The sequence below is a fragment of the Nipponia nippon genome, unplaced genomic scaffold, assembly GCF_047370975.1.
Source record: "Nipponia nippon isolate SJK-2023a ecotype South Korea unplaced genomic scaffold, ASM4737097v1 scaffold_5, whole genome shotgun sequence".
NCBI classification, from domain to species: domain Eukaryota; kingdom Metazoa; phylum Chordata; class Aves; order Pelecaniformes; family Threskiornithidae; genus Nipponia; species Nipponia nippon.
The window spans coordinates 1,391,816-1,403,773 of record NW_028262369.1 but is presented as its reverse complement, the minus strand read 5'-3'; the positions used below and the strand labels follow the sequence as shown (position 1 = coordinate 1,403,773).

Here is an 11,958-nt window from a genome sequence, read left to right as displayed (position 1 = left end):
GCTCTAGACAATCAAACCACTCTCTAACGTATAGAGCTCCCCCACCGCCTCTCCTTCCTCGCCCGTCCCTTCTGAAGAGCTTGTAGCCATCCATCGTGGCACTCCAGTCACAGGAATCATCCCACCATGTTTCCGTGACAGTGACTATGTCATAGTTTTCCTGCCGCGCAATGGCTTCCAGCTCCTCCTGTTTATTGCCCACGCTGCGTGCATTAGTGTAAATGCACTTCGGTTGGGCTAGTGATCTTGTCTCCAGTCAAGGGGACGTGGCTACAAAAAGCCAAGTGACAGCACAAGTCACCCCGGGGATGCCATGTCGCGCTTGGTGGGACAGGGCAAGTGGGGCAGGCTGCTGTGGGCACGTGAGCCCACCGCGCTGCCGGCTGCCCTGGCCCCCTCCACGCACAGGGTTGATGCTGCTCCTCCCAGGGCGGCCATGAGGATGCTCAAGCAGGCAAAGGCGTTTGCTGTCCTATCGGCGTGGTCACTGCCGAGCCCGGGGGTGTCTCCCAGGGCTGGAGGTGGAAACGTGGGTCCTCACTGCGGGATCCAGCGGGCACTGCCTGCTCGCCAGGCCCTGGCACCGCCACCGCCGGGGCCCTGGGGCTGTGCGGGGAGGGGGCACGTCAGGGAGCGAGGGCTCGAGCGCTCTCTGTGATTCACTCTGACTATAATGGGAGCTGCTGGTGAATATTTTATGGCTCCCACAGGGCAGATAGAACATATTGTGCATTTTACGCCACAAATCTCTGCCTAGAGACAGAGGGAGGCTTAAAAAAGAGCAGCACCAGTGCTGCACCGGGCTGGAGGGGGGCAGAGCAGCAGTGCCAGTGCCAGAGCTGGGTTTGCAAGGGCATGGCTGCTCGCCCATGCCACCTGCCCCAGGGTGCCCCGAGCCCTGCATCCTCCTGGGCGAGGAGGGTGGTTTGCAGCCACGGGAACAGGCCGCCGCGGCCAAAGTGCTCTGCGGTGGCTGCGGCTGCTGGGCTGGCCGCCCCGGGCCAGGCCTGGCTGCTCTGTGGCTCTGCAGCGCAGGCAAAGTGCTTTGCCTGGGGCTGAGTGCTGCAGGAGGGGGCCCTGCCTGCACCGCTGCTGCCTGCACCGCCGCTGCCTGTGCTGGGGTTTGCCTTCCCCTTCGTCAATAATGCAGTCCCTGCCCCGGACTGCCCGCCGGCACTGCCCGCAATAATGGATCGGGGATGTGAGCAACCGCCCCGGCTCAGCCAAGCAGGAGGCCCTGCAACCCCCACCCACCTCATCCTCGGCTGAGGCTGATGCTCTGTGAGGAGCTGGTGAGCAATGGAGGAGCCCACCGCTGCCTTCACCCTCATATGCAGCAGCCGCTGCCCAACTTGCAGACACCAGGGTGGGGTTTGGGGGGGGGCTGCCTGCAAGGTAACCCCACACCAACCCCAGTAGCCCTGGAGGGAGCGGGTGCTGCTGGGGCCAGGGCTCCTGGCCGATCCCACTCACCAAGGATGCGTGGCCCGGCCGGCACCAGCACCGTGTGCCGGGACGATGGCTCAGGCTGGGACTCCCAGCCCTGCTGCAGCGCCGTGTTTGCACGGGCGAGCACTGGCTGCCGGGGTGCTCACCCGCTCCCCTCGAGCGCGCCCCGCTGCCTGGCAGGCGGGGAGCCATTAGAGAGATTGCCGGCAGCTGCCTGCACCAACTTGCTCTGGGCTGGAGCCAGGGGAGGCAGCTCAGAGCCCTGCAGCGAGGAGGAGGAAGAGGAGGAGGATGTAAGCGTGACCACTGGGTTGGGGCCAACCCACAGGTGCCACTGTGGGTGCTGAGCAGCCCCTCGCCCCCCACTCCAGAGACCCCCGGCTCCCTGCAGCCACTATCGGGCAGGGTGAGGACCTGACGGCGGGGGGCAGCTGGCCTTTAGATGGGGGAGAATCGCCCGCGGTCTGGGTCAGCCCTGGGCACCCCCCACCGCCCTGGGGGCAGCCCCCAGCCCCCCAACATGGCCATGCAGGCGGGGGACACACACGCAGCCACCGGAGCGGGCCAGCCTGGGCCCCTGCTGCATCATGGACCCCGCTGCGTCCCCAGCTCTGATGGGTAAGCGGAGCCCTCTGACATCTCCCCCCACCATGAATGGGGGTACGGTGCCCGGGGGGGGGGGGGCCCTGCTGTGGGGTCCTCAGCTGGGGGTCACAGTGGCACATGGCCGGGTGGCTTCATGGCAGGGCTGCGCTAGCATCCCGGGGGGCTGCGCTGGCCCCTGGGTGGGTTTCCCCAGGGACGAGGCTCAGGGGGTGACGTAGGCACCCACCTCATCTGGACCACGAGCACGGGCAGGCCATGGAGAAGACTTTGCCGGGATGAAAAGGAAAGCCCCAGTCCAGGGCAGCTCCTCTCCTCCTCCTGCCCGTCCTCTCCATCCAAAGGCAACTGGGCAAGGGGCTGCGCCAGGGTCCGGGGCTGGCTGGTACAGCTGGGGCTGCGGCGGCCACATGGCCCGGGCTGTCACGGGCTGGGCTATCGAATCTGAAAGCAATTAAAGCCATCATCAGCGCTCGCTCGGGGCTGGCTCCAGGCTGCAGGGAAGCTGCCACAACAGATCATGTGCTCGATGCTGCTGGCCTGAGGACCCGGCTCAGCCCCGCGCCTGCTCCCACCCGCGCCCCGACACGCACCGGTGCCGGCCCCGGCCAGCACCCGCGCAGGGGAGGACAGGGCAGGGCGAGGGGTCACGGTGAGGGGCCACACGGCATCCCTGGCAGGTAGCCGCTCGTGCTTGGTGCATTCATGTGGCAGGATGGGGTCCTGCTCAGCAGAGGGGCTTGGCCACCAGCTTTGGCCACCGCTGCGATCGCCACATGCTTGTTGTGACGAGGAGATGGCGGTGCCAGGCAGCAGGACGGGATGGCTCGAGGTGCTCCCATGGGTGCTGAGGAGGGCTTGGCACCCCAGTGCTCTCCCTTGGGGCAGAGCAGGGCTGAGTTGGGCACGGCTGGGAGCTGCCTGCACTGGCAGCTTTTCCCGGCAGGATGGCCGGAGCCCGTGGCCCACGGCTCATCCCACGTGGCGACGATGGGGACAGCCCCAGCAGGTCACACCCTAGGGCAGGGGGCAAGAAGGAGCAGACCCTGACCTGGGGAGCCGCTGAAAGCGGGGTGGGCGATGGAGGGGTGCTGCGAAGGGTCCATCCCTAGGGAGAGGAGGGGGCTGTCACCGAGCCCCTTCCACGCCGGCAGCCCCCTCCCCACTGACGGGGAGCGGTGCCAGGACCTGCCACCCCCCGCCGCCATTTCGGTGAGGCCGCAGCCGCCTGCCCACAGTCGCCCGGCTCAGGGCCTGGTCCAGCCGCTCCAGGAGCGGCTCCTGGGGCTAAAACCATCCCCGCGCTCCCGCTGGGGCGCGTCGGGGCAGGGGGTCCCCCCTCCTCGGGCACCGCACAGTTAAGCAGAAGTTTGCTGGTACGGAAGTTGCACATTGTCTTGAGGCACATTTTCTGTTTTTTCACTTGTGAAATATTTCTGTCAGAACCAGTTAATGTACAAATTAGCAGCGGTGGTCTCTCTTACGTCTTCTGACTCACTAATTTGACAGGGGGTGTTTCAGTGGCGGAGCTCGCTCTTGACAGGCAAACGGGAGGTCAGGGACCCGCAGGGGGAGGAGGCACCGAGCCGCGGCTTCCCGGGGGTCTTCTCCTTCCTAGCCCACCCCACTACTCCCGTCTGGTCATCCCTGGCTGGAGGAGTTGAGTTTGGCTTTGGTTTTTCCCCCCCCCCCAAATCAATTCTTTCCCCAAAAAAGGCTCCTGCGCTGGGTAAGGAAATGGGAAGGGAGCCTGGGGGTGGGGGTTATGGTTCTGGGGTCCTGCAGGCAAACCCACGGTGCATGGCGGGAGGGAGCCAGCACGAGGAGGGGACATGGGCATGGAGAGGGCTCCCTGCACCACGGCCGCATCCTTCACCTCCCTTGAGCCAGGCCACTGCTGGGACTCCAGCTCTGGATTTGCAGGGTGACCCCCCCCAACAGCCCCCACCCTCCCACTGCCATTAGAAACTAAGTGATGCCCACGTTGTCTGTGCACATCATCCCTCCACCCTGGGTTATCGATGAGCCGAGGGGCTGCACAGCCCCCTTTTATTTCTTTATCTGCTTAATTGGGATGTTAATCAGTGTGGGGGGGATGCACCGCTGCCAGGGGCCTGGGGGCACCGGCTGGGCATCACGGCAGCAGAGGGGAGCGGCCGGAGCCGGCCATGCCTGGGAGACCCTGCTCCAGCATTGAGCAATGCTCAGGACCATGTCGTGCAATCTGTCCCCGGGCTAGAGGCTCACGCGACAGATGGACCTCACGCCGTGCCCGGGAGGTCAGCAGCTCTTTGGGCCATGGAGGGATGTGTGCTAAAAACCACCGGCCTCTGCTCGTGCCACCCTCCGCTGACATCCTGGGACCGAGAGGGACTGCAGGGAGTCGGCCCAGGACTGCGCTGGACAAACACGGGCACCTCCTGACCATGGTCCTGCTGGAGAAGGGGAAGGAGCTGGTGGCTGCTCTCTCCAGCCATGGTCTCCTGGCTCTGTGGCTGCCAGGGGCTGGCAACAAAGCTAGGAAGGTGACCACCACTGCGGGAAGGGCAGCTCCAGAGCACGCTCAGGCAGCCCCATGTTTTCCTCATTTCCCTTTCTCCTGATGTTTGCTGAGGGCCTTGTTGGGGCTTGAGCTCTCCCTGCTCATTGAGTTTACTCCTAACGACATAAAACTCCCTGGGATGCTGGTGGTGCATCCCGTAGCCAGCATCCACCCACGTGTACCAGATGCCCACAAAATCCTCCCTTTTTTTGGTACCTGGGTGACCAGAGCTGGTGTCTCACAATATCAGGGCAGCAGCCTGAAGAGTTCTGAGCTGTTGCATCCTGCAAAGGTCTCAAACCAGACTGAGCGGTCCTTTCCTCCCCAGAGATTCAACTCCATTTTCAGACATTCTGTCTTCAACTGGAGCCCCGAGATGTTGCCCTGTAAGAGTGAGACACCAGGCTCCAAAAGAAATAGTCAAGAAAACCAGTTTCACATCATGCTGCACAGAAACAGCAGCTCAGTCCAGCCTCTTCCAAGAGCCCCTTGGCAGCAGCATCAGGTCTGGAAAAGAACTGGGAACTCCCAATTCCCCTTTCTAAATGAAAAATGGAAGTTTGCTTTCCAGGGATGAATCTGTGCCCAGCTGGCAGATACAACCGGTCTCTGGTTATGCTCGTGAGGATGCCCAGGCAGCTGCTGGCACAGCCCCGCCCCGCGACACGGGGCGGCCCGCGGCCCACGACCCTTGAAGAAACCCCGCTGCAGCACCAGTGCCCTGCTTATCCTGGCACGGCCAACGTCACCGCGACCCTGCCCATGCCCGATGGCCCGGCAGCTCCCCTAATGCCTCCTGGCAGCTTCATAGAGATGTTGCGCTTCACCCCATACCTGAAGAGTCCCCACTGGTAATAAGCTGGCATGAAAACCACCATGCTTAAACCAAGGAAAGTTGCCTGCTACATCTACCGTTGCTTTTGGCAAGAGTGTTTGGACTAGACAGACGAACGGGAGAGAGCTCTGGATTAACGCAGCAGCTTTCCCTCTCAGCCAGATCCAGGCCTCCTTGGGGCCACCTGAGATGCCACATCATGGCAGGGTGTCACCGCAACGGAGACACTGATGAACCGCTGCCCGCGGCACAGCGCGGCGGCTCGGGGAGGGCTCTGCGTAGGACTTGTCGTGTCTTTTAGGGGCTGCAGCGGGGAGCGACCCACCTGCAGGAGACAGCACAGAGCTGATGGACACCCCAGGGCTGTGGGAGAGATCTCCCCAAACCCAGCCCTATGCCAGGGTGGGTGTCAGGCTCCTGTCCAGGGTCCTCAGGTCCTCCTCCACCCCAAGGTGCCCTTTTAACCATGGATGCACCCACCCCACACATGGTCCAGCTCCCCACCCACCACCCCAGCACTGTGCTGGCCGCATCCCACCAGGCGCAGGGAGCAGGACCGCGGCTGGTTGCACCCCACGGAGCTGCTGGCCGGCTTCCCCGGCACGAGGAGCTGCGGGAGCAGCGAGCACCAGCCTCGCCGCTGCCTGGGAGGGAGCTGCCGGATGCAGAGGCGGCTGGGGCGAAACAGCTCAGGCAGCACAAATCGACTGTGACAGCCCCAGAAAGGCTGAGCCCGGGGGTGCGGAAAAATACAAGTTAGTTTCCTTTTCCTTACCATATGCTCCCCTTCAGCTGTGGGCGGCACGATAATTACTGCCATCCACCATGCTGGTCTGGCTTGTCACACAGGCTGCCGGCTGCTCCGCAGCAAGGGCTGAGCACAGCACCGGGTCTGTGGGCAGAGCCTGCCCCAGCCCCACTCGCACTGGGGAGCGGGATTTGGGTCCCCAGTCCCCAGGTTTGGTCCTTCCTGGCACAAGGGGCATCAGCCTGAAGGCAGCAGAGATGGGGATCGAGGTGCAGACCCCTCTTCCCCCCACAGTGCCTCCTGGGGGGGACACATGCCACCTTGCTGGTCACTTTGACACGGGTACCACTTCTCCACCAGTCATCCCCCGGCTGCCTCGGAGCTGGGTGTGAACGCCTCTGTCCCCATTAGCAGGATGCTGCCAGGGAGGTCCCGTGCTCACTCCCATGCCTGGCTGCCAGGAGACTCTCTGGGGCCAGCTAGTGCTTGGGCAGATTAGAAGAGCAGCTCTGTGGAGTGCCCTAAAGATCACGGAGGGGGTAGGCTTCGAGCAGGGGGTTGGACCAGACCATCTCCAGAGGCCCCTTCCAGTCCCAAGTGTGCCGCGGCTCTGTAAGGATGCAGTTGGCGCCGTGCAGGGAAGGGCGCCGTGCCCTGCAGACCGCGCGGTCGCTCCAGCATGCACAAGGCACAAGCCAGGACGCTGCTCCCCAAGGCAGGAGCAGGCTGGGGGCTGGCGAGGGGGTGGCTCTGTGCCTGGACAGCCCCAGGGCCATACAGTCCACGTGTCATAGGATGGAGCTCTGCCCTATTCAACCCTACAGTCCCCTCCAAAACACAGCAGTGACTCTCGAGGCTTCCTGGTGCCCCACCAGCAATGTCCCTACAACAAGCACCTATGCTTCTGTCTTCCTGGACTGTGTAGACCAGAAAGGTTGAAGCATGACTGGTTCTCATTACCTCCAATGAGAGATGTCATGCTGGGGAAGGCTTGTCTTGGTCAACCCAAGAGTTCCCTGCCTGTGCATGGGTCAAAGTGGATCTCCATTTCCCAGATTATGCCTGGCACGAACACAAGCTTCTTCAGTCCCTTTATTTAACAAGGGAAAGATAATCCCAGTGACCGTGTCACCTCCGTGTCCCTTCATACCAGAGCTGGACCACATGCCCAGTGCAGATGGCTGCTGGTGGCGAGGAGGGGGGTCCGTCACCAGAACAGCCCCTCTTTCCCGAGGCTTCGCTGGCCAAGCCTCCCAGGGGCAAGGTGGGAGAAGGACCTGGGCACACACCCTGCATCTTGCACCACTCGCTCCTCACCATGGGAGTGGGATGGGGACATGGTGCCGCAAACTGGTGTAATCCTCTCCTCCCAGACTGCCACAGTTGTCTGTGTCCAGCTGTGGGCCTTGCTCCCCACTGCCACAGCAGCTCCTTCCACGGCTTCTCTGGTGCAAACAAAGCCAACAGCTTCACAACAGTCCTAAACCCCATCCATCATGTCTTTGGATAGCATATGTGCTCAAGCATTCAGCCCCTGCCTCAGTTTCCCCATCACATCCCATCCCTCTGGCCTCAGCAGCATCCTGCAGGTACGGGGAGGTGGGATGCAGAGGGGACTGCTCCAGCTGGAGCGCTGGAAGGTGCAACAGCTGAAAAAAGTAGTCCAGACTGGCAACTTCCCCAGGATCCCCTCGGAGGCTGTGATGGAGAGAGGAACGGATCCAGCCCCTGGCTGAGCCATCCTTCCCCAGCCTTGCCCCGAGGGCTCGGCTTTGCAGGGCATACACATGGTAAAGCAAGATTTAGGAGATCTGTGGAGCTGCAGGCTCGGCACCACCTCAAGGGGTTATTTGGAAGATGAACTTGCTTTCCCTTCTGCGTTTCAAAAGGAAAATACCCTAAACCCCATCTTTCCTCCTCCACCCCATCCCTGGGAGGTCCCCATGCCACCCCCGGCTCTGCCCAGCCGGTTGAGTGAGTCGCTGACTCTTTAACTGGTTCTGCAGCGAAGGACCTTAATCGAGTCACCGCGCCGGGGCCGGGATGCTGATGTGATGTGACAGCCGCCCCGCACACCTCCCCGAATGCGGCCGCTCGGGGCGACGGCCAGCGCAGCACCCCAGTGCCGGGGCATGGGTGGCAGTGGGGCTTTCGGCAGCACCGGGGTGGGGGGCACCCACCTGGGGAGGGCTGGGGGGCTCAGGGCCAAGCGGGGCTGGGGAATCCTTCGCTGTCACCCAAGCGACCTCTGACGTCACTGGAAGGCGGTTTAATATCCGTCAATCGCACGGAAAATCGCATGTTTGGCCCCAGAGCCCTCCTCCCCACGCCCCCCCAGCCGCCTGTCCTATTTTGAAGGGCTCATTTTCTCAGCGCTAATGAAAGCGACAGCCGTGCAGGGCTGGTATTTGGGGTTATCAGTGAGAATATTAATGGCTGGCGCTTGGCATTAACTCTTTGAGCGGCCAGCCGGAGGCCAGTGCTGGGCTGCCATCGCTGCAGAGCCCGGCTGCGGTGGAGCCTGGTCTCCCCAGTGCCGTGTCCGGGACTGGGGGTGGGATGGCGACCCCATTTCCAGGAGGTTTTAATTGCCAATTTTCAGCCCCAGGGGAGGTTACTGACCCAGCTGCCTCCTGCTGAGGGGCTGGGGAAGCAGAGAGGTGGAGGCTGAAGGGATGGTGGCGGATGCTGCTATCTGGTGCAGCAGCGAGGGAAGGACTTGGGGCAGTGGCAGAGGATGGGTGCCTCCAAGGGACCTCCCTTTGGACCTCCTCAGAGACCTGAGGGATAGGCAGGTGCCAGAGGTGACCTGTCATAGCCAGGACATGGGTAGGGAGAAGAGACAAACTCACCTTGTAACCAGGAAGGCTCTGGCAGTCCGAGCATGTTCATGTTTGGCTGGAGATGCTCATGGTCAACTGGGATGCAGAGTTCCCCACGAGGGCTTTGCGTACACCTGCCGAAGAACAAACATCTCGGTGTCTGTCCTCTAACACTCATGATTTTTACCTCCCTCACTCCACCATTGGCATCTCATTTGGTTTCAAGATGACTTAGGTCACTTCAACGCCCACATGAAATCAGCTACCGACTCAGTGGGACCTCAGGGTGCCTTCAAGCTGTTGATCAGCCTTGCAGTGCTTAAAGAGGGCCTACAAGAAAGGGGGGGACGGGCTTTTTAGCAGGGCCTGCTGCGACAGGACAAGGGGGGATGGTTTTAAACTGAAAGAGGGGAGATTCAGACTGGATATAAGGAAGAAATTGTTTACGCCGAGGGTGGTGAGACAGTGGCAGGGGTTGCCCAGAGCGGTGGGAGATGCCCCATCCCTGGAAACCTTCAAGGCCCGGCTGGACGGGGCTCTGAGCACCCTGATGTGGTTGAAGCTGTCCCTGCCCATGGCAGGGGGATGGAGGGGATGGCCTGGAAAGGGCCCTGCCAGCCCAAAGCCTCCTGTGGTTCTACCCTATGATCCTGTCAGGCACAGACTTGTCGCAGTGGTGAGGGGGTGCTTGTGGTGGACAGCCCACAGAGGACGTTCATGTGTGATGGCTCCTTAAGAAGAAAGTGTCTCCTTGGGCTGCATCTCAGCAACAGATAATTGTGGTCATGAAGAAACCAGCTGAGAAGTTGGCAGGTAATCCTGCCAGTGAAGAAGGAGAGTTGTACTGCGTCCAGAGACACCAGGCAGCAGGAGACTGAGGACTGGTGTAAATGGGCCGAAGAAAACAGACTGGTTTTATGTCAACATCTATCCAAGCTTTGAGTGTGCTAGGATCCACTCGCAGGTTTCTTGGTTCTGCCATCAGTTGTGCTGGTGTAAGATCAGGAGCGACGCCATGAAGGCCAGCAGAGCAACAGCGGTGACAGGTCATGTTGAAGGGAGGATCATGTTTACCAGAAGAACGACCAAACATCAGTCTCCGGTTAGGACACGAGTTTTTTTGGCAGGGGTCCCTGCATGTTTGGGAGCTGACCGCTTGTCTCTACAGCCCCCTCTAATTGGATGCATTTAAAGATGGCTCCTGAGCTGTCTTTGTCTCCTTGCAGCCAGCAGGACACACGTCCCTAAAATGACACCAGCTAATTAAGGCCGTGGAAGCCCAAGAACTCTTCTGTGCCTTGTTTGTTATCCGAGAGCCTGAGGCAACGCTGAGGCCAGTAGGACCCTGACAGGCAGCTGGGGAAACCTGGTAATGACAGGGCCACCAAACCAGTCAGGGAGAAAGAGGCAGAGGAGTACAGAAATCAGCAACGACAATAACAACCAGCCACTCTAATGGTGCCGAGGAGCCTACTGCGCCTTGGAGAGATGGGATCAATGAACCAGAGAGCTTCCTCCCTGCTCCTCACCTTTCTCCAGGCACCTCCAGGCTAAATGGGATGGAGGGTGGGGGCAGCAGCGGGAGGGCACTGGGGATGCAGTCCGCTACATGAAGGTCAAGAGATGAGTCTCTTATCAAGCTGTTTCATGCTTGCTGGGAAAACATAGCAGCGTATCTGTAGTTTGGCTATAGAACTGTCCCACTCACCCGCTGCCCGGGATGCCATCCTGGCAAACCCTTCCTATCTGCCTTCAGGAACTAGAAGCCAGGGCAGAAGCTACATGTTTAATATGCACATATACAAGGGAGAAGAGTTCATGAGAGGACACCACCTTCCTCTCATCCCTTGAGTATCTCCTCCTGCTATTCTCCACCCTCTGCTTTTGCTTTCTGAGGAAAAACACCTCCCGCAGCATCCCTGAGCCCATTCCCACCTCCCTCACCCTGCAGCGTTTGCAGGTCCTCAAGAGCTGCCTCTGCACCTCTGCAGCATGGCGGGACACACATGAACGCATGGGTTAGCATCAGCTGCTCTCCACAAAGGCCACGCTGCTGGAAGTCCCCTGTCCACGGGGAAGGAAGAAGGCAACTGATGCCTGGGGACATTGAAGCACATACACTAACACCAGAACTGCTCCTCATCAAGGCCTAGGACAACCTCTCTTGCCTCCCCCAGGCCCTCAGTGCCCCCACCCAGACCAGCCCTCGCTAACACGCTCCCTCTAACACCAGCCCCAGCAGAGCAGCCACCCATACCAGCACCCATCAGAGAGCCAGACACCTTGACCCCCCTTCCCAGCAGCTCCTGTCCACAGCCTTGTCCCCAAAAATCATGACACTGACCTGCTACCAGCTCTTCAGCCTGCACAGAAGAGATAAGACCACTCTGAGCAGACAGAGCATGCCCTGTTGTGGAGGGCTGAGTTTATACTGATTTCCCAAGTGGAAACACCTGAGAGTTCATGAACCACACCCCAGGAGACATGAATTATCCCATCTCCATTGATTCACAGGAGACATGCACCTGCTGGAGACCTCCTTTACAGCACGTGCATCCAGCCTGTTGTTCCTTTTTCTCTGACAACACCATATCAGAGAGCGAGAGAGATGTTTCTTGGCTCTTGTGCCGTGTCTGTACCATCTGAGCAAATACTACTAGTGCAGTACCACATCATGGTTAATGACTGTCATGGTCTGCTTGTCCCTTCAGCCACGCTCTGATGATGGAGGAACATGCTGGGGAGTTTCTAGGTTTTGTGTTGAATTGTTCTGAAATAAAGTCAAGGAGAGGTGTCTGGAGAGGCGAGGGCATTCAGGCTTTCTAAAAAGGTTTCCCCAGCAATATCTCACGGTCAAGAGAAGCTGGTCCTGCAGAGACATCCAGGACCATAAGAACAGAAATGTCATTCCTCCACCCATCACTTGAGCTCCATATCTCAGGTCTTGTTTGTGCAGAGG

General features: G+C 60.3%; 1 long non-coding RNA gene across 1 annotated transcript; it reads right to left on the bottom strand.

Annotated features, from left to right (window-relative positions):
• Positions 1–4,044: 4,044 nt before the first annotated feature.
• On the bottom strand, positions 4,045–11,391 carry LOC148051977 (uncharacterized). Its single transcript, XR_015699013.1, has 5 exons — positions 11,344–11,391; positions 9,030–9,133; positions 8,358–8,434; positions 4,811–4,978; positions 4,045–4,487 (listed from the first exon to the last, which is right to left on the bottom strand). It is a non-coding gene; the product is annotated as an uncharacterized LOC148051977 (long non-coding RNA).
• Positions 11,392–11,958: the final 567 nt, after the last annotated feature.